The sequence below is a fragment of the Pyrgilauda ruficollis genome, unplaced genomic scaffold (assembly GCF_017590135.1).
Source record: "Pyrgilauda ruficollis isolate IOZ18807 unplaced genomic scaffold, ASM1759013v1 scaffold274, whole genome shotgun sequence".
In the NCBI taxonomy this organism is placed as follows: domain Eukaryota; kingdom Metazoa; phylum Chordata; class Aves; order Passeriformes; family Passeridae; genus Pyrgilauda; species Pyrgilauda ruficollis.
This window is the reverse complement of record NW_024524089.1, coordinates 187,107-207,834: the sequence shown is the minus strand read 5'-3', so window position 1 is coordinate 207,834 and position 20,728 is coordinate 187,107. Positions and strand designations below refer to the sequence as shown.

The 20,728-nt window shown below is 42.7% G+C and overlaps 1 protein-coding gene across 2 annotated transcripts in view; it reads left to right on the top strand.

Moving 5' to 3' along the window:
• The first annotated feature begins 7,683 nt into the window (after nucleotides 1-7,683).
• Nucleotides 7,684-20,728, top strand: part of LOC121355885 (ephrin type-B receptor 5) — a 65,824-nt gene continuing 52,779 nt past the window's right edge. The window contains exon 1 of one of the 2 annotated variants that reach the window (XM_041471712.1): nucleotides 7,684-7,817. The gene's annotated coding sequence lies outside the window, so the exon portion shown is untranslated. Of the gene's footprint in view, nucleotides 7,818-7,916; nucleotides 8,299-20,728 lie in introns of those variants that run through there. The other variant, XM_041471711.1, reaches the window with a different exon arrangement.

Below are 20,728 nucleotides of genomic sequence, written 5' to 3'. Positions count from 1 at the left end.
TTGTTGCTGATGTATTTATTATTGTCTTTTCATTCCACTGGAATTACACGAAGCTGCATTAGGGGAAGTTTACATTGGACATTAGGAAGAATTCCTTCACTAAGAGCACTGTTGGTCACTGGAACATGCTCCCCAGGGAAGCGGTCTCAGCCCTAAGCTTGTTGGAGTTCAAGGAGCACTTAAGTCATATGGTTTAGATTTAGGCAGTGCTGTGAGGAGCAGGGGGTTGGACCCAGTGATCCTTATGGGTCCCTTCCAACTCAAGACATCCTGTGATTCTATAATTCTTTGATTCTATAATTCTGTGATTCAGGGTGATAAGCGAGAGAGCTGATGTGATTGTAAAAGATTACTCCCAACATGATGAAGATAAGCAGTTGTTCATTGCTTTTGTTACCTTCAAGGTGCTTACTCACCTTCTGCAGCTGTGCTGCCTAATGCATAGGGGGTTTACTCTTGGCATGTTACCCTGTGGCTAAACCTGTGTGACTTCACACCTGCACACCCTCAGTGTTTTCCAGATTTACTCAACAAGGGCATTTCAACAATTTCTGGAGGCATTTTCAGGTTTAGCTTTCTTTTCTTGCATAGTTTCTTAGAGATTTTCTTTCCTTCTTTTCTGCAGCTTTATTTTTGGTGGGAAGAGAACAGTTTCATACAAAGCCTGCAACAGCAAGGGGTACTGAAAACACATCCCTGTTATGGGATACTCAATTTCAAAGGCCTCATATTCTGGGGATTGGCATATGGCCACTTAAAACAAACATCAACTCTCTTGACTGTCCCTCCCCAACCTGCCCACCCTTTGCCTTCCCATCCATCTTCTAGCTGTAGCATTTTGTTCAATTCCATTAAGTCTCCTACATGTACACCAAATTTGTGCGTTTAATTTTTGATGAATTAGTTTTTAGACAGATCAGGTCCTTGATCCAGATCACTGCACAAATCTTTGCTGATAGGCTGATAGCACTGGGAAGGTGATGAGGAAAGGGCAGAGAAAAAAAAAAAGTGTAATGTTATCTGTCTCTGTAGAGGTTCATATTCCTGTGGGGTTGAAATATCTGTGGGACTACAGCCTTAGAAGTAAATTCCCATTTTGCACTACAGTGCTTTTAAACGGTTTTCTAGAAATATGTTGCCACCTCTGGATTCCTGTATATGCCAGTCTGTTCATGGGAGATTGAATGAGAAATTAATTTTTCTGTTGAGATGTTTCCATGTCTTACAAATAATTAAGCATTGCTTGGGGAAGAAACTGGCTCAGTCTGAAACCCAGGAGCTGCCAGGATACAGAATGGTTCTGTTCATGAAACACTTTTTCTGCCAGAAGATGTATCCAGCCATTCATTCCCTTCTCCGAAAAACTCCTGAAATAATTACATTAAGTGGAGCTTCATGCTAAACAAAATTTCTTTAACACTTCCCACGTTCTTTTTCTCTCTGAAAGAAAATAAATAATTTTATTCCCAACTAAATTTGTAGTTCTCCTTTCCTACTCATTTTTCAGCCAAGAGCTAAATGAGAAAGGCAGTCATTTATGTAACCCCTTGCTGCAAGTTTGGGCAGGCTCACAGACCTTTACTGATGGGTATGGACATAGGGTGGCACCAGTCACCCTCTTTGGCAGCCAGAAAGAAAACTCCTGTGGGTACCTTACGTTCTCTCACAGAAGCTCAGCTCCATTCCTTTCAGCTTCCCGAGGGTGTGAAGCCTTCACCTCTCTGCCTTTCAATGCCAGTAACTTAATGTCCTTATTTTTCTACTGGGCTTCCAAGAATAAGTTGTATGTTATGTGATCTTTTTAGCAGGGCGATTTTGCTGAAATCCCAGGGCACTTAGGAAGTGCAACTTCCCTTTCCATCTACGTAACTGTTGGTCCATTTTTTCCACTAGAGCATAAGCATGCAACTGAAAACAGAGCTTTTTGGAATCTCCTGCAGCTTTCTGGAGTCATTCTTCAGATGAGCAACAGTCACCCAAATCTAGCACAGGTCTCCTTAAAGTATGGAATATTTCCAAACACTCTTATGGAAGCAACAGAACAATAGGATAATTGCAGTTTACTTGAGCCCCTCTTCCTTCCAAGTCAAACAGACAATACTGAAAAAAAAATACAGCGGGATTTTGTCTGTGCTATTCCAAAAGGAGTTTGGAGTTTCTGGTTTTCACAAGAAGAAATTAGAAATTTCATGCTTGGTCAAGAACTGTGGTTGCAGCACACATCCAGAGGAAGTGAGCGAAGCTTGGATCAACACGGATCAGCAGATAGACAGGGCTGCTCTGAGGTGCATTATAGAATACAGAGGAGATTGAAAGATGTACAAGTTCACAACTTCAATCCCTTTATAAAAGATATACCTATGCATTCATAATTTCTAGGGAATTCATAGGACTTCAGTAACAATATATACAAAATAAATATACATCTCTTTAACTGCACATTTCTGTTCCTCAGCCATGGCTCCAGAGTTCATGAATTTTACTTTTTCTCCTTTTGGCAGCTTCAGAAACCCTGTAGTGTCTCATGTTCCTGTAAGCAAAAATTAATTTACAAGGTCTGGGCATTCAGGTAAAACCTAGTAACGGTATTGAACTTACACAGCTGGATTGCAGGTCTGCACAAAATTGACTAAATAGTGTCCAGTCCCAGCAAGGAACAAGGTTTAGCGTAAAACCAGTCATGGATTCCCAGGCAGCCACTTCTCTTTTTAAAGCTCCCCAAATCCTGGTCCACAGCAAAAATGACTGTTTTTCCCTCTGGCTGTTAGCATGATGAACACATGATGAACACTGGCACTCAGTCTGTGTGATGAGTGTGTTAGAACACTCAGGTTGCATAAGTAGGATGCTGGAAAACGGATAGATAAACAGACATTTAGACTGTAGCTCTGGTGAACTGGCACAAGTCTAGCTGTTTCTTCCCCTTTGAGACTGTCATGATAATTTGCAACTGGCCCGTGCCAACTGAGGAGAGAGGTTAGGATACAAAGCATAGAATTACAATGGGCAAATGTTAATTCACGTGCATGAGGTGTCCCAGCCAAATTGGGGCAACCTGAATGTGGTTTTACACACAATTCTTATACCCTTCAAATATTCAGGTAATACATGATTTGACTAATCACTTACACCTACACTTCTGATTATTAATAACAGTAAATCTCTGCAAAGCACCTGCATTTTTGCAGAATTCTTACTGCTTATCTGTTGATCCAGACATCCCTGTATTCAGTCTTGCTATAATTACTTGCTCTGATGCCAGAAGATGCTGGCAAGATGTGGTCTAAGATGCTGCTGTTATCTTGGTTGTCAAAGTCCATATATCCAGGACTAGGTTACCCTTTAGTTTCTTTTACTTAAGCAGGAACAATACTAACTGCAGTAAAATTTCACAACTTTGTGACAATACAGTGCACAATGTGAAATAATCTATGTTAACAAAATTAATGCACTGTTACACTATAAAGATTTGTTGATATAATAGTCAAGGAAGATAATTTTCATAACAACTGATACACATACTTAATGAAAATAATAATTAAAATTACAGGTGGGTGAATAGTCAGCTAATGTAGATTGTGGTTTTTCTCCTCTCTGGCATTTATTTCCATTAAAGCTCATAAGCAAAGCCCTACGCAGAAATGAATGATGGCAAAGAAGGGACAAAACAGAGAATAAGCCTGGTCTGTAAGCAGAAGAATACTGCTTGTTTCAAGGGAGCACTGAGACTGAGAAGCCTTCTTGCTGGTAAAAAAATCTCATTATTTGTGATAAAGGTTAAAAAAAATAATTAAAAACCATGACTGTGTACTGGTTGTTGCCAAAAACCAGTGTGGAGACTGTAAAAGTGCAGGATCTGGTTTTTCACATTCCATCTTGAGCTGCCCCTCAGTCCTTTGCACTTCTGTGCTTCCCTAAATTATCTTCAGTTATCTCTTATGAATTTTCTGTAAGCTTCTCCTCTTTCTGTGCCAGGCTTTCTTAGGGAGAAAATACCTTTGTACTTCACCAAACACAGCAACAAACAAAACAACAAGGCTTTGGATATAGGGTATCCAAAAGGAAATAAGGTTTTAGTTTACTGATCTGTATGATTATTTTTCAGAAATCTGTGAAGGAAAATGTGCTATTTCAGACAGTTGCAGTGATAAATCTGCCCTTGAAAAAATCTTCTTGAAGATTTTATCCACTAAATAGTTCTGCTTCAAAACTGCTTGTCAAACATGTCCTCTCATGTATAAATAGTACCCTTCTTATTCTTTGCTTTGCCTGCTATTCTATTTGCTGTTCCCAGCTCCTCCCTTTCTTCTTCACATCCCTTTCTTTCCTTGTCTGTCTTTTATAGTTGCTCCCTGTGTATCTTGCTTTCTCTACCTCTGTCTCCCACCTCTCTTACTCTTACCCTCCTTCTTCTCTCCTTTTTCTTTGAAACTCTATTCCCCTTGTCTTAGCCTCACCCCTCCCTTTTATCCTCCTCAGCTATTCTCTCATGGGTGGTTTTCTTCTCTTTGGTTTGTGTGGTCTGCCCTGCACATTCCAATTCTTTTCTCTTCAAGACCTAACACGTTTCACACAGTGAGGAGAGTATTTGATAAATGAATTATGATTTACTGCTCTGACCATTGTTTTAATAACTGCAACTTTAAATATTACAAGATCTGTTTGTGTGTCTGGACATCTGAAACTCACTATTGTGTGGAATCGTGTCTATAAAATGAATGTCTGTCTGTGTAATGATTGCCTTTATCACTGTCTCCAAACTTTCTTGATCACGTATCCCTCTTGGTAAAAGGCTTTAGCATACACCCCCGTTATACATATATTTACTTATTTATAAGTTATGTACTACTGAAATTCTATTACTTTCCTCCTGCACACCAATGGGCTGCCTTGCATATCCCTTTGCGGTGCGTGCAGCCCTCTTTGGAGATCACAGCTCTCTATCATGCAAGCCACACTGCTGAATGGGATATGCTGGTCTTGTCACATTTAAGATTCTCCTGAGAATTCGATCTATGCGTGGTAGTTGGGATTGAGAGCTTTTTCTTTGTTTCTGTCATGTCGGCTGTGGTTGTTTATATATTGAGAGGGCTGAGGTTTTCTGGTAGGGTGTGTTAATTTGCCTAGCAGAGGGAAGATTTCAGAAACTGGAAAATTTTTTTTACATACACATTCTGCAGCATTGCAAAATGCTGCAACACTGGAGAAAAAAACCATTTAAATACTGACGTAAAAATTAATCCCTCATAAAAGATTGACTGTCAGCCATCCTTTCACTTCAGGTGAAGTTTTAAAGAGGGTTTGGATGTTGCACGTGCATGCATGCACAGGAACTTTTCTCAGACTTCCCCATTCAGCGTAGCAGTTCGCTCATGCTTGGCTTTCATTCCAAAAGAAGGAGGAGGAGGAGGTTTTGGGGGGAATATTCCGTTACCATAAAGGGGAGGAAGTGTTTCTGCAGCTATTGAACAAAGCAGCTAGTTAACCTCTTTCCCGACCCCAGTGCAATGGTACAGTCCCACTGCTCCTTTCTAGGGGCCAGATGCTCCTCATAGTAGTAAAATGAGGAAGAAAGGAAAACATATGTGCAAAAATTTACTACCCAGCTAGTAAGGACCAGATTCCAGAAGGAGCTGAATACCTGCAATTTCTCCTGAAGTAAATTTCTTTTAGAATCAGATGGGGGGAGGGAGAGGGAGGGAAGTTGGAAGGAAAGAGGTCTGTTGTAATTGGTGTCTAGAAACCCCCACAGAGAGGATTAAGAAAGAAACTATGCTGTCTGGGAAGAAGTAGGTATTTGTGTTACTCTGCATAGACACAGAACTGCAAGAAAACGCTGTGCTCTGTGGAAACCAGCCCTAGCTTTTTTAACACTGAGATGTGTCACTGTCTACTGATGGTGCTTCTTTTAAGCAGAACTTCACTGAATGTGCTTTTTCCTTTTGTACGTGTACCAGTGTCTTACGTGGAAGAGAATCGCAGTCACTTTCTATTGTGTGTGTTGTGAAGCTGATACTTCAAACCAAAGAGAGTTACTTTGGGAACAGAAGCATTTATGAATTGTAAGGCACTGAGTTTTGATATCTTTTCCATCCAGTCCTAATGCGTGCTGTGTTTAGCTCACTGCACCCTCCCTCATTTTGTGCCACTCGGCTGTGTAACTCACCGAATGGTAGGAATGAGTGGAGGGTAATGCTGTGTGCCTCATGCGCTGGCATTTCTCTCTATGCAGCCAGTGACATTTGCAGAATGAGTAGGTAGACTCTTGTTCTTGCACTAGCAGGAAACAGGAGACATCCAGAAGGATTCTTCAAGAAAGGTGCTTTCAGTCCTTTGTTTCCACACTGGAAGGTGAGGTTCTCTTTTGGAATATCTGAGAAACCCTGTTTGATTCACCCACATGATTGAGGTTTGTCAGTACCTAGAGTGAAGGAAGCGCCTTGCCTCTGTGACATTTCACAGAATCACAGCATGGGTCAGGTTGGAAGGGATCATGGGAGGGATCATCTGCTCCAACCTGCTCCAACTCCCTGCTCAAACAGGATCATCCCAGAGCACACGGCACAGGATTGTGTCCAGATGTTTCTGGAATATCTCCAGTGAGGGAGACTCCATAACCTCTCTGGGAAATCTGTCCCAGTGCTCAGTCACCTGCACAGTGAAGAAGTTCTTCCTCATACTCAGGTGGAACTTCATGTGTATCAGTTTCTGCCCACTGCCCCGTGTCCCAGTGCCTGGCACCACTGGGAGGAGCCTGGATCCACCCTCAACACCTCCCTGCAGATACTTATAGACATTGATGAGCCCCCTCTCAGGCATCTCTTCTAAAGGCTAAACAGGCCCAGCTCTCTCAGCCTTTCCTCATGAGAAAGGTGCTCCAGCCTGTTAATAATCTTTGTAGCCCCCACTGGACCCGCTCCTGGAGCTCCATGTCCAGTGAAGAAGTTCTTCCTCATACTCAGGTGGAACTTCATGTGTATCAATTTCTGCCCATTGCCCCGTGTCCCAGTGTCTGGCACCACTGAGAAGAACCTGGATCCACCCTCAACACCCTCCCTGCAGATACTTATAGACATTGATGAGCCCCCTCTCAGGCATCTCTTCTAAAGGCTAAACAGGCCCAGCTCTCTCAGCCTTTCCTCATGAGAAAGGTGCTCCAGCCTGTTAATAATCTTTGTAGCCCCCACTGGACCCGCTCCTGGAGCTCCATGTCTCTTTAATGAGGAGCCCAGAACTGGACGCAGCACTCCAGAGGAGCCTCTCAAGGGCTGAGTAGAGAGGAAGCATTGGAGGTGGAGTACAAGTAAGCGCAGATGCACGAACTTGAGGCTGGGTTATACAGACCAACAGGAGATGGCACACAGTAACACAGATTTCAACAATGTCAAGACAGACTGACCAAGGATCAGTCTTGTGCAGCCAGACTGTCCTTCCTGACCTGAACCTGGCAGTGGTAGGGGCTGGGGCAGGGGCTCGCCCAGAGGCTGGGGCAGGCACAGCTGCGGCCACGCTCGGGATCCCCGGAGAGCAAGAGGTGAGGGAAGACCCTTTTGGAAAATCCCCCTCTAGAAGAGGCTGGCTGGGGGAAGCGGGAGGGGTTCGGCAGCGGAGGGAAGCCGGTGCCGCCCAGCGACCCGCCCAGCGGAGCGGCTCCGAGGGGAGGCTGCCGGCGGCCGGGGGAGCCGGCGGGGCGTGGGGCACACAGGATGGCGATGGCCGCGGAAGTGACAGGAGTGGCTGCAGCCGCCTTGGAGTGCGGGATCTCGCAGCGCCCCCACCCCCATTTGCCGTCGCTGGGCTTCTGCGAAGGAAAGCAGGTCGGGGGGGCGGAGAGAGAATGGAGGAGGGGCACGGCGAGAAGGGAGGGAGGGAGGGGGGAGAGAAAGCGAGCGAGAGAGTGAAGCCCGGAGAAAGGGACAAGGCAGATCCTGGGAAGCGAGAGAAAGAGAGACTCCTGCAGGAGGGGGAACCTGGGCGGGGAGAGCACATTCCCAGTGAAGGGCCTGGAGGGGAGCGCAAGGATCGGGACTGCTCACAAGCAGCCGACTTGTTGAAAGACGTCGAGCGAGGCCAGAGGCTGTGCCTGGGGCCGGGGGACAAAGCGGCGTTGGGCGCGGAGCGAGAGGGAGCTGGCGCTGGCCCGCCGGGATGGTGCAACTCGCGCGGTGAAAATGGTCTTTGTCCAACTTTTCTGATGCCGGGAGGCCGGGCGGCGCGGCTCTAGCGGGAAGGGCTCCTGCGAACGCTGCTCGAGTAATGCTGGGAAGTGGAGGGAGTGTTGCTGGAGTCCTGCACAAGGTACCGTGGCGGGCGGGCGAGGACGGGCATTGTGAGTCCGGCCGGAGCGCTCGGAGCGAGCGGGACGTGGTCGCGGGTACCCGCGGGTCTCTGCCATCCGGGGGAGGGGGCGCAGAACAAACGAGGACTACTTGGAAAGGGGTTAAAACTCCTCAGGTGATGTTCTTTTTCCTCCTTTCCCGGTGTGTGCTGTTTAAAGGCGGCGTTACCGGGACCATCCCTCGAGCGCACGTCTGCTGTCAGGTGCCCGCCGTGGGCACAGATGTGGGGAATCGGGTCCCGGCCTCTCCGCTCTCGGAGACTGCCATCACCCCCAGAGCCCTTCCACACGGCCGTGGTGCGTTTGGTCTGCTCCCCGAGCGGTGTTTCCCCCCTCTCTAGCCCCCTTGGAGAGCCGTAGGGAAATGCTGCCTTTGAAGTCTCTGAAGTGGGGCTTGATGGATGCTGGTGTGGGTTCACGATCCTCGTGGAACGACACAAGGGAGGCTGTGTGGCCTTGTCTGTGGGTAGGGTTGCTCAGCGCTCTTGTGGGGGACAGATGGCTGTATGAGTGCTTGTGGCAGAGAAAAGCCGTGTTAGGCTATTTTTCAAGGAGATGATGCAAGTTACTACTACTCAAGCTAAATAAATCTGTGAATGTGGGAGGGGCTGTTGTGATGGGTAATTTTAATTTTGCCTTTTGTGGTATCCACTGAGATGATTTCACTTACTCTGAAGTTTCTCTTGCTATTACCACCCTCATTTGGCTGGGAAGGAGAGTGAGCATCACCTGCCTTTCCTACAGGTTCCAGAAATCAGAGAGTGAAGATGGGGAAGCAAATCTCCCAAGGGGCATCCTTCATTAGCAGTGATACCAGGTCATGCAGATTCATGGTGAAGTAGAGTGAGGGGGCAAATGGAAACAACAAAGTCAAGGAGAGTTAGCTGCCACCCGGCATGTCTGTTACAGAGACAAATCTGTAGCCTCAGCTGCAATGGAGAAGGAGGCTTAGTTTTTCATTGTTATATAGGTTCTAATTCAAAACATGGAACTGGATGTCTGTGCATTTCATTTTTAGTCACAGCTGATCCACCTGCCCTAAGCCGTTAATACAAGATTTTTTGGCTACTTTTTAGGTATTTCTTAATTTTTCATTTTAGGTATTTCCAGTTTGAAATAATCCCAATGCTGATGTTGGGAGAATAGAAGGAAAGGAAAAGATAGTCCACAATCTAATAATCCTTCTCACCCCATCTCATTGCAGAAAAAAATACTGTTTTTCTCTAGAAGTTCATTCAACACCTAAATTCAACACCTTGCACTACTTCAGTTTACTTTGCTAATGTATTGGCAAGCTTCAGATAACTGCACATAATTGCATTCTTTCCTTTACTGCATTTTGCCTGTATGCTCTCTTAGCCAAATTACTCATGTGCAGTTTTTAATTCCTTGACTTGTATGCCCCTCTAGCCACTGAACATTTTTTCTTGTCTTCTGAGTTCTCTCCTATTTGACATTCTTGCACTTGCACTGAGCTGCTCAGAATTGTTTGCATGGCCATGTGTTTTGATTTTTGGAAAAAGCATCACTTTGCTACACTGGATATTGTATGAAGTAGGATTGTATCTCTTTCTAATTTAATCACTGAAACCCCACAGAAAGCCATGTTTTCTTGCGTTGTCCTGAAGTTCTCAGCTCTTCCAAGCTGTTATCTGTGGCATGAACAGCTTAGGTTGTTGAGACTTTTTGGAGGGGGTTGGGGAGGAGATGTCTAATTCTTTTTTCTTTTGCCCAAGGCTGCTACTGTCTTTGCCTCCTGTGTTTTGCTTGGAGGCTGACCAATGGCACAGTGTAAATCCTTTTTGGGGGGAAGGCAGCTGGTGGCTCCAAGGAGGCAGCTGCTTATTCTCCAGCATGCTCCCATAGGCTGCCAGCAGATGTGTCTGACAAGGGAGCTGATCCCTTAGCCCATTGGGAATTGTCTTCCTTATGCCTGTACGGATTCACTGTGTGGATCCCTCTTTGTGCCCAGGTGCAGATGGCTTCCCCTTCTCCCCTCTGATATTGCATGTGCCATATGCAGAGAGTCACGTAAGAGATGAGTGTATCCCCCCCCGCCCCGTTATCTGATGTGCCTCCAATTAAGACAGTTTTGTTTTTTGGCCAGCTTTCCTTCCCTGGACTGTCAGAAGATTTATGCATGCTTTTCCTCTGGTTCAGGAATGCTCCTGTCTCCAGATTTGCTCCTCTAAAACCTTAGTTTCTTTGTATTTCATTATCCATCAGCAGTCCCTGTACAGAGGGTTAACCTGAAGTCACTGCAGATTAGTGCGGAGTGCTTTTGGAGCACACTTAAGGTTGCACAATATATTTTTATTTTTCATTTTTGTGGCCATATTGCATATGTTTACTGCACACATAAACAATAGAAGGTGGAAGAAGTACAAATTGGTGGTCAAGCTAGAGCTTTGTAATGTCATTTAGCCGCCAAACAAGACGGCAGTGTCTTCTAAAAAGGGTGCTGTCATTAAAAAGTATTTATTAAGAATATTCCAGATTGTCTGGTTTTGGTCATAAACTTGTGATGATTTTTTTCAAAAAGCTCAATGACTTATTTCTGTGAAAAGTTGATTAAAGGTTTAGGGGGAAACTGATGAGCTCCTATAATACTGTCATTATTTAGTCTTGTTTGCTGTTGTTTTTTTTGTTAAACCTGATTTAGTATTATATTACTGTTATATCTTGCTGTTGATTTTGATTTTGTTAGTGAGTTTTGTATCATCTTTCAGAAATACAGGTAAGGTATTTCTTCCAGCTACTGACTGCACGCATTCAGCAGTTTTCCAACTCATGACCTTATACTTTAGCTTCTACCTGATAAATCTTGGGCTGGATATCACTCTTCTCTCCATGTTTGTTCTTTGGCAACTATGAAGTGTCATGGGCTTCAGGGGTGTACACAATTGTAACACGGGTGTATTTTGTAAATAATTCTGTAGATGTTGTACAACAGCAAACTAGCACTTTTTCTCCAGTGCTGCTTTGACATGAGCAGCACCACTGCTGCTTTGACATGAGCATGGGGGTAAACAGACCCCCAAAAGGATAAAAGCTCCTTAATTGCTCATGTCAGCCACAGCAGTCAAACATGTGAGCAGCAACTCTGAGTAAGAAAAAGCCATTTCATGTTGTCACTCTTCTCACTCTTGATTTATACAAGGAGTTTTAAACTTAACAAAAAACTACACTAGTACTTCCTTTTCAGAGGCAGTCTGTTGAGCTTTCAAGAAATACTGTGCCACCAGAAACAGAATTTTATTGGAAGTATACTGTTAATTTATGTTGTGTTTTAAGAAATGCAGTTAAAATGTGTGTACTTTTTAAAGATCCTGGCACCTTATTTTATACTGAAGGTGCTGTCTTGCCTCTTAAAAAGTCACCATGGAGCAAGCTGATGCTTCTGTCACAGAGGTGCTACATGAAGATTGTTCTTGAGACCACTTCTGACAAAAGCTCTTCTAGTCACTGGTTTCAGTTTTCCATGCCTCCAGAGGCCCCTGTGCATTCTGCTACTCAGGCCTGCTTGTCAAGAAGATTTTTGTTCAAACAATTCACATGCACACCCCCACGCCCGTGTGTACACGCATGTGCGCATGCCCGAGTGTGCACACAGCTCCGGGCAAAGAGCAGAGAAGATGCTGGGTACCATAAGAACACAGCCTCTCCAGACTGAAAACTACAGTCTTACATATGAAAGCTGAATCCTTAAGCTCTTGATTCACCTTGGGATGGGAATTCTCGCCAGCCCAGACCTGCACATTGAAACATACATGACTTCATTTTCAGACAGGCTTTTTTTTTTTTTTCCTCTGTCTCCTTAAGCTTGCCAAGTAAATGATTCCTCTGCTGATTCTGCAGTTTCCAAGTACAGTTTTTTGCTCTGTGCCATGTCTCTGGAAAATATCCAATGTGTCTAAATCATGTAATTAAACCCTAGAAGCTAAAGACTGAGAACTACTGACTCTTTGTAAGATATTTCTGTTTTAGCATACTGATGTTTCTCCAAGTTACTGTAAAGCTTTCAAAGCTCCCTAAATGACCTGATCTCTCTCCCACTTACTGCAAAACACTCACATGATATGAATCTGTTTGGCCCAGCTGACCACTTCAGAGGCAGTGTGTAGGATACAGACGCCTGTGTGAAAGCCTTTAGCATCAGGCTTACCACAGCTTCTCTCAGATCCTGGGGATGTCTGCAAATGGAAGCCTGGTTCCTTGGCAGAACTCTCTTATCTTCTTAACTATTCCCTAAGAAGAGAGTGGCATGTCACAAGAGGGACAATATTGCAGATTCTTCTGGGCAGGTTTTGAATAATTTCAATTTGGAAATTCAAACTGGGCTGTTTATAAGACTGTTTGAATTTCCAAATGTAATGTTTCACTCACAGCTAGGATCAATTTCATTCCAGTACGCAGAATCCGGAATGCTTTCTTTACCAGAAGATGTTTGAAATTACTCCTTCTTGGGTTTGAGCCAGGAAGAAGCTGCTGGAAGCACAGCTGGATTGGGATGCATGCCTGCAGTTGTCTCCCAGATGGTCCCTTCCCTTTCTAATGTCAGTGGGCTTTCAGCTGGTGCCAGCAGCAATGGGGATGCAAATATGTACTGACATTTTCGCTTTTCAGTGAGTTCAGTAATCCCGTTTGGTGCATGTGTTGTCCATGAAGGGGCTACCATATCAGCAGGTAGCACTGCCATCACTGTGGTATCAGGAATGGAATAGCGCTGTTGAGGAATGGTTGTTTCGTTGCTAGTACAGAGAGGATCTTAGTGGTCTTCTCCTCTTCCAGTATCTAACCATGTTAGAAGTACATAAAAATGTTCTCATGTGATGTGAGAGCAAATTCTGGTGACTTGAGTGTAAATCAGCAGTCTGGTAAAATCTAGGGGATAGGTAGAGGCTTTGACAGAGGGAATCTTAGTTTGCACGTGCCTTGTTCTGCTGGGACATGTATGTGGAGTCAGATGGTGAAGAGTAATTAGTCTTCATTTTGAGCCTTACTGTAACTACCCTTTTGCTTGGGGCCCCAGGCTGAGCACCAGAAAGACATTTGGTGAAATAACGTAATGGGAATGATGCATGACTTGTGCTCCTTGTTTCAGTCAGAAGTCCTCTTAACTCAGACTGTAAGAATGGTGTTGACGGTTGTGTGTTTCTCATGGTTAATTTTACCACTCTTGAATTAGAAGTGGCTCTGGATGGTCTCAGAGAGCTGGAGGTTCTTGAAAGAGCTGAGGACATCCTCAGGCAGAAGATTGAGGGCCATGAAGGGAGGGCCAGAAAAGTCCAGGAAGAGGCGTGAAGCACCTCTCCTGAAGACAAGCTGAAAGAGCTGGGATTGTTCAGACTGGGGAAGACTCTGGAGTGACATTATTGTGGCCTTCCAGTACGTAAAGGGGATGTAAGAGAGCTGGAGAGGGACTTTTGGCAAGGACCTGTAAGCAATACAATACCTGTGAAAGACTTCACACTTGAAGGGTTGGTGTAGAGGAAGGAATTCTTTACTCAGAGAGTGGTGAGGCATTGGAACAGGTTGTCTAGCAAAGCTGTGGATGCCCCATCCCTGGAAGTGGTCAAGGCCAGGCTGGATGGGGCTTGGAGCAACCTGGTCTAGTGGAAGGTGTCCCTGCCCATGGCAGGGGTCAGAATTGAATGGTCTTTAAGGTCTCCTCCAACCCAAACCATTCTGTTATTCTGCGAAATCAAATTAGTGACTAGATCCCTGTTACCTGATAAGAATAGCTTAAGAAATTGTCTCCTAAATAGATTCTTCTGATTGTGTCTAATGCGTTACCCCCCAAAAAGTGTGCATGATGACAGAGTGTGAAGAAAGCAAATCAGTCTTTAGAAATAGAGTAAAAACAAAAATTCTTTAAAAGAATTAAGCTAAAACAGATCTTACTCTGTTTGATAAATTAACACCTACTGGACAGTCCTAACTGACAGGATCAGAATAGGGTCCATTGAATTGTACATTCAATGCTTCTCCTGGCTGATAGTTGTACCAGGCCACTGTACCAGATCAGTGTTGAAAAGAGTTTTGTATATGGAAATCAGAGTGGGAAGGGGGAACTTGCCTTAAATCCTTAGAAAGTTATTTTAAAATTAGTTTTTAGATTATTTTTTTAAAGGCTTAGCCTTCCCCTCTTCCATCCGGACCACAGCATATCAGCCTGGCATTTTCTACTGTTTTTCTTTTACGTCTCTGAACCTGTGATGTTGAAATTGGACAGCCCTGACTTGATGGCACTAATGCAAATGCACAGAGACTATTTGTGTTTGACTGCATGAACTTCTCTGCCAGAGCGCTGATGAACTGGGAGCTCAGTGAAGAGCAACAGAAGTGATTAGGTGACTATGGGGAATTTTTAAAACGCTATTAAAAAGCACTAGCTTACTGATGAGTGAAAAGGGTTTGCTCTGGAGTAGCTAGAGTACCTAAAAGACTATTGACAGGATCCTAGGCAATGTGCTGGCCAAAGGAAAAGGGCTGGCTCAAATTGCCCAAAGTAGATGGGTTTGGGTTCAGTATTAAGGTGTGGTTTCTTCCAGCAAAGACCCACATAGATGGTAGAAAGTCATGGAAGCCTTATTGCTGATGACATTTAAAAATATGACTAGGGAAGCTTAAAGAAATATGCTGACAAAAATCCTGCAGTTGACAAGGGACTGTAGGCCAGATATTGTCTAAATAAAGGTTCCCATCCTCCTTATTTAATTTCTATTATTATAGTCTTACCACCAGCTGGGGGAGGGACTACATTCCTGACAGAAAATGTACCTTTCATCCACTCTGTTAGGACCAAGACTGGTTGATATCCAAGGAAAGGAAGTGGTGTATTTTACTCACTCCATTTTAAATGTAATCCTTTGGTTTTGAGGTTGGACATGGATGTAACAAGAGCAGTGAGCCCCAGCATCCACACTGAAATATAAATAAGCCTTTGAGACACTGAGGAGGCAGGATGAACTCTGAGAATTATGTGTTGTTGCTTTCATCTCTGGCACGAAAAATAATACAAACATGCATTAGAAAGCGATGTTATGAGCCTGAAATATCTTTCTACCGTAACCTGCTTGGCCTTCCCTTTTCCTCTTAAGACTATTTCTGTTCTGCTGAAGTATTAGTGGCACATAATGTTCCCATTTCCTGAGGGTGGAAACATCGAACTGGAAATGCAGGATGGAGGAGGAGGGAAGGACCTGAGAGCAAAATTGGCTGCTCTTCAGGCTCTGCCAGTGGCAAGTTGAAATTTTTGGTGGAGCTCTCTAACCCACTCTTGCTGCACATGGGCTCCTTCTGATGCTTCACTGAACTCGGGTAATTGTGTCAATCAGGCATTGCCATTCAGATCACTTCTTCTTTGCAGCCTCCATTTGACTTCTTTTCTTCAAGCTGCTGTTTCTGCTTCAATTCCCTCTTGATTGTCTCATAGATGAGATCCAGTTTTGGGCAACCTGATTCCCAAAATCAAAGTGAAAACCTGGTCGGAGCCTTGAATCAACATGAATCATTAGTGTTGTTCTCCAAATAAACATCTAGATGTTGACAAAAGTTAAAAGAAACTTAGTGTGAAAGGCCAAGTGAGATTTTTCTGAAGTCCAGCAGAACTTCTGTAGTGTCTGTTCTTGTTGCTCAGTTCAGTCATTTTAACAGTGAGACCAAGGAAGTAAGAGGAAAGACAACTAAGTCTGAATGAATATTATGGATTTCAAGACTGTAACTGAAGACAGCAAAACTGAAGAAACCATCTATTTTCTCAAAGTCTGTTCAGAAGAAGTTCTAGGTCTCATAGTTCTTTTCTCTGTGTTCTCAGGAGGATGCTGCCAAGGTAGCTCCCTAATTGCCTGTTACTGCGCAGTGAAGTAACACCTCCTGCAAAAAGTGGCTGTAGACAGACTGTAGTAAGTGTTGGTATGCACTTCTCAGAGTATGACCAGTGCAGTGCAGGGTTGTTTTATGATGTTTTATTATCTAACATGAATGTGAGACTCAAAATAATGGTAGAACAGACAGAATTCCCATCTAGGCAAACAGTGGTCATAAAAGAATGAAGGCTGTGTGGTAGAGCTCTTCTCTGAGCCATTTTCTCCCTCCCTCATAGCTTCCTAGTTTTGTGCATATATTTCCACATCAAACGCTCTCATTTACGTGCTGGAGCTAAAGCTTGTATATTGTATAGCCTGTTAGTGCAGTCAGCAAAACATCAGGGAGTCAGTTTGACTGAATATAATTTTTTATTCTCACTACCATTTGGGGAGTATGTTATGTTACAGAGCTCTGTTGGGGCAACCTTATGAACTCAAAAACTGGTGTTTGTAATTCTGTGGGGTAATAACTAGAGGGGAGGTACCTGGTAATCATCTGCATGGAGTGAAGGTAGGAGAGTAGGTTTGGACAGCAAGGTCAAAGCAGTGATAAAGGCAGTAAAGTGATCGTGCTTCAGTGCTTTTCTGCCTTGTTGTTTTACAAAGAAACATTCTTGCTTCTCTTAACAGGAATAAAAAGTGATGATAAATAATGCTAGTAATTGAATAGTTTAAAAGTAACCTCTATCTGCAAATGCATGAAGCCAACAATTTGTGAACCAAGCTCTATGACAGCCCAAGGCTGTGAAACTGATTAAAATGGAAAAAAGTAGTTTTAATTAACCCTTAAATTATGAAGCACATTCTTTGAAAACCCAAGCTGCCTCATTGAAGCCAGACAGGAGGTTAATAAAAAGAGCTGCACTTAAATTAAGATGCTTTAATATTATTAGTTCTTTCTGTAATCTGTTTTGAAATGACAGTTTCTCTCATGGAATGAAAGGTAATTTCAAAATGATGGGAATTCCCATAGAAGAGGAACATTATCTTTTGACTGGCTGTCAGTGCTGCCACTATATCCAAATAGACAACATAACCTTGGATACTGTGAATATGAATAACATGCATTTTCTGCTTATGCTAAATATTTCTCACTGTAAAACCCTCATGAAATCAAAAGTAAAATTAGAGATGAAGACAGTAAGCATATTTTTGCAAAAAATGAAATTCTTTACTGCAGCTGAAGAAAATACTAATCCTTACTAAAGGATTTTTCAAACTGGTCCACAATGAACGATTTAAGAAAAGTATTTTCAGCTTGTTCTTTTTTTTCCCTCCATTGTATCTTTTGAGTGTTTGTGCATGGATCTTGGTTCATATATTTCTAGACATGGCATGTAAGGCTACATTCTTAAATTACAATGGGAAGCAGCATTAGTATAAAACATCTCTTTTCTTAGACTTATTCATATCTTAGTGTTGCAAGCCGCTCTCACTTTTGCTCCTGCTCAACCATTCAGGCCCTTGATTTCTTTTCCAGTGTCCTGAGAGTGCCTTTAAGGCTGTTGGGCAGTTCTGTGTTTGGGTTGTCTGTGCAGATTTGCATTTGCATTTGCAGACTTGGTCAGCAAATGTCATGGTTATTTTTCTGATTTGTGGCATTGCTTGTCTGGCCATTGCAAACACTGTGCTTGTCTTCTTTACCACTTTCCACCCATCAGCAAACAGAACTTGGTATACAATAACTTTAATTTCACTTGAAAAAAAAAGCATGATCAGCATTGCTGAGTAGATGAGAACATGATTTTAGGGACATTCTCTTTACGTCACTGTCGTGGTTTAACCCCAGCTGGCAGCTAAGCAGCACACAGCTGCTCACTTAGCCCCTACCCTCGCACCCCTCCCATCCCAGTGGGATGGGAAGGAGAATTGGATAAAGGTAAAAGACGGGTTGACATAACAACAATTAGAACAGTTTAATAATTGGAGTAAAATAATAAGAGTAATAATGGTGATGATGATGTTGATGATGATAATGATGATGATGATGATGGAAAGGAAAGGAAAGGAAATGGGGAGGGAGGCATAAACCCCAAAAAACACAAGTGATTCATGGTACAGTCGCTCACCACCCACTGATGGATGCCCAGCACATCCCTGACCCGTGATCAACAGATCCTGGCCACCTCCCCTCTGTTTATGTACTGAGCATGATGTTCCATAGTGTGGAATATCTTCAGCCTGTTGGGGTCAGCTGTTCCCGGCCATGCTCCCTCCCAGTTTCTTGTCCATCTCCTCACTGGCAGAGCATGGGAAATTGAAAAGTTCTTGATTTAGAGTAAGCTTTACTTAGCAACAACTAAAACATCTGTGTTATTAAGAGTATTCTCAATCCAAAACACAGCTCTGTGCCAGCTCCTAAGAAGAAATTTAACTCTATCCCAGACAAAACCAGGACAGTAAAACATTATTTGTTTAATAACCATTTGTGAAAATATGTTATTTCCCTTCCCCTTTTAAATGCCGAAATAGGGTGCATCTTCTTCCTTGTTTCCAGACATCTTCTGTTATAAAATTGCAGTGAATTTTGGGGTGTTTGTTTAAAATTAAGTTGCATCAGAGAAGGAAACGTCAGTTTTCTATGAATTTTTAGTACCATAGATTACTTTCACCTAGAAGTTAATAATGTGTGATCTTCAGGGATACTTCAGTTGTCTAGTCTATGTCTTCAGAGTCTAGTATTCTAAACTTAAAATTCTGTGCTTAGAATTTTGGAAATACAACATTTTACATAGTGCTTGACAAAGGTTTGCAGCTGTGCCCTAGAGTTGTGAATTGCGTATTTTTTTCCTCGCTGAAGCCTTGTGTCTTCCTTTTGTAGAGAAGAAAGTATAATTGTCGAAGATAAATTATACTTGAAGTTGATAACATCATGTTTATTTCTATATAGATAAAAGCTCAAGGATCTGTGCACAGTTGTACTGAGAGAAGTATCCTGAGAAATTAGAGTAAAATCAATAACAGGACAGTGAAACCATACCCAGTGGGTACAGTTGTCATCTTCTCTTTCCATCAAAGAAGACAAATGTGATGGACAGCTGTTAATTCATTTCTCCCTGTTTGCACAGTCTCCTTTATTTATGAAAGTTTGAAAATTCAGAGGGAGTAATTTCTGTATTACTCCAATTCCTGTTATATTTTAGAGGAGTGCCTATCAGGCAAGTAATGGATAACATAAATAACAATTAATTTCTTCAAATTTTTCATTCTATAATGCTGTTAATATTGTAGAGCTGGGATTTTTCTTCCCAGTGTTAATGTTAGAAACTTGACTATAATTGCCAATGTTTCTTTGAAAACTACACAAATCACTATAAAAATTGTCAGTGAAGTCAAATCTTTTGAGGTGGGAAAAAATTGTTTTCAGGAACTTAATTGTGTTTAATATGTATGTAATTCAAGTACATAATAGATGGAAGAAAGAGTCTGTATCTTTAATTAGAATTTTTTTTTAATTGCCGTAGTTTCAAGAGATCAGTGTCGATCTTTGTTAGGCAGAGCAAAACATGATGTGGAGGCATTGAGAAAGTCTCCAGAAACACAGGGCAGCTGTGAATGAATTTTACTTAGGAAGAAGGACTAGATTTACAAGCTAAGCTGTAAAGCTACTCTAGCCAAGTATGTGTCATGGCAGAGAGATTTAAGGGAAAGCACTGTAGTTATCTAAAGAGATGCTACCTTGGCCTCCTGTGTGGGTTGGGAGATGGCACAGAGGCTCAGAATCTCCCCAGATACCTTCAGGCTGCACCTGGGGAGTCATCGGGGGGGAGCTGTCCATAGCTCCCTTTTTAATTAGTGCAGATCCTAGTTACCCTGGTGAGCATGATTCAGCTCAGTCCACTGACTGTAGAGGTCATTTGAGTGATTATGCTTCTAAGTTAGGCACCCTATTAGACCCTCAAGGGTTTAATAAAAATTCATGAAAATAAGCGTCTCTTTCTTCCCTTTAAGAGCTATGGAAGTTCTTAATTTGGATCCCACTAGGAAATGTATAATCAGAGCATGGAAGATCAGCTTCAAGACGCCTGGTGTTTCCATGGTAAACAAGGAAATGAATGCCTTTCTTTGGAGAACATTCAGAATCAGCTTTTGGAGTGTCATTGTATACTTAAGGGATCCCAAGAGACACAGACACAACTCTATCTGGATAATCTGTAGGAAGCTCATGATCAAGCCAGCTATGAAGTATGCTCTTGAGGAAGTATTCCTTTAAACTTAGTTATACATTTTATCTAGAGTGTTTCTCTCAAAATTAAATTAATCAACTGAGCAGACTGTAAAAAATCCACAAGGGTTTTCTCAATAAATTCTGCTCTCAGATATTTTCAGAGTAGTTTGGTGTCATTAAAAATAATCTCAATTAGTAACAGAGGATAAAAGAATATACAGCAGCTATCAAAATGATTTATTTATTTAACCAATCATTTTTCTGTGGTGCTTTATGTGCCCATAAATAGTAATAGAATTTTTGAAGAAAACACATTAACTTCATTATATTAAAACCCTGAGCGATAAATTA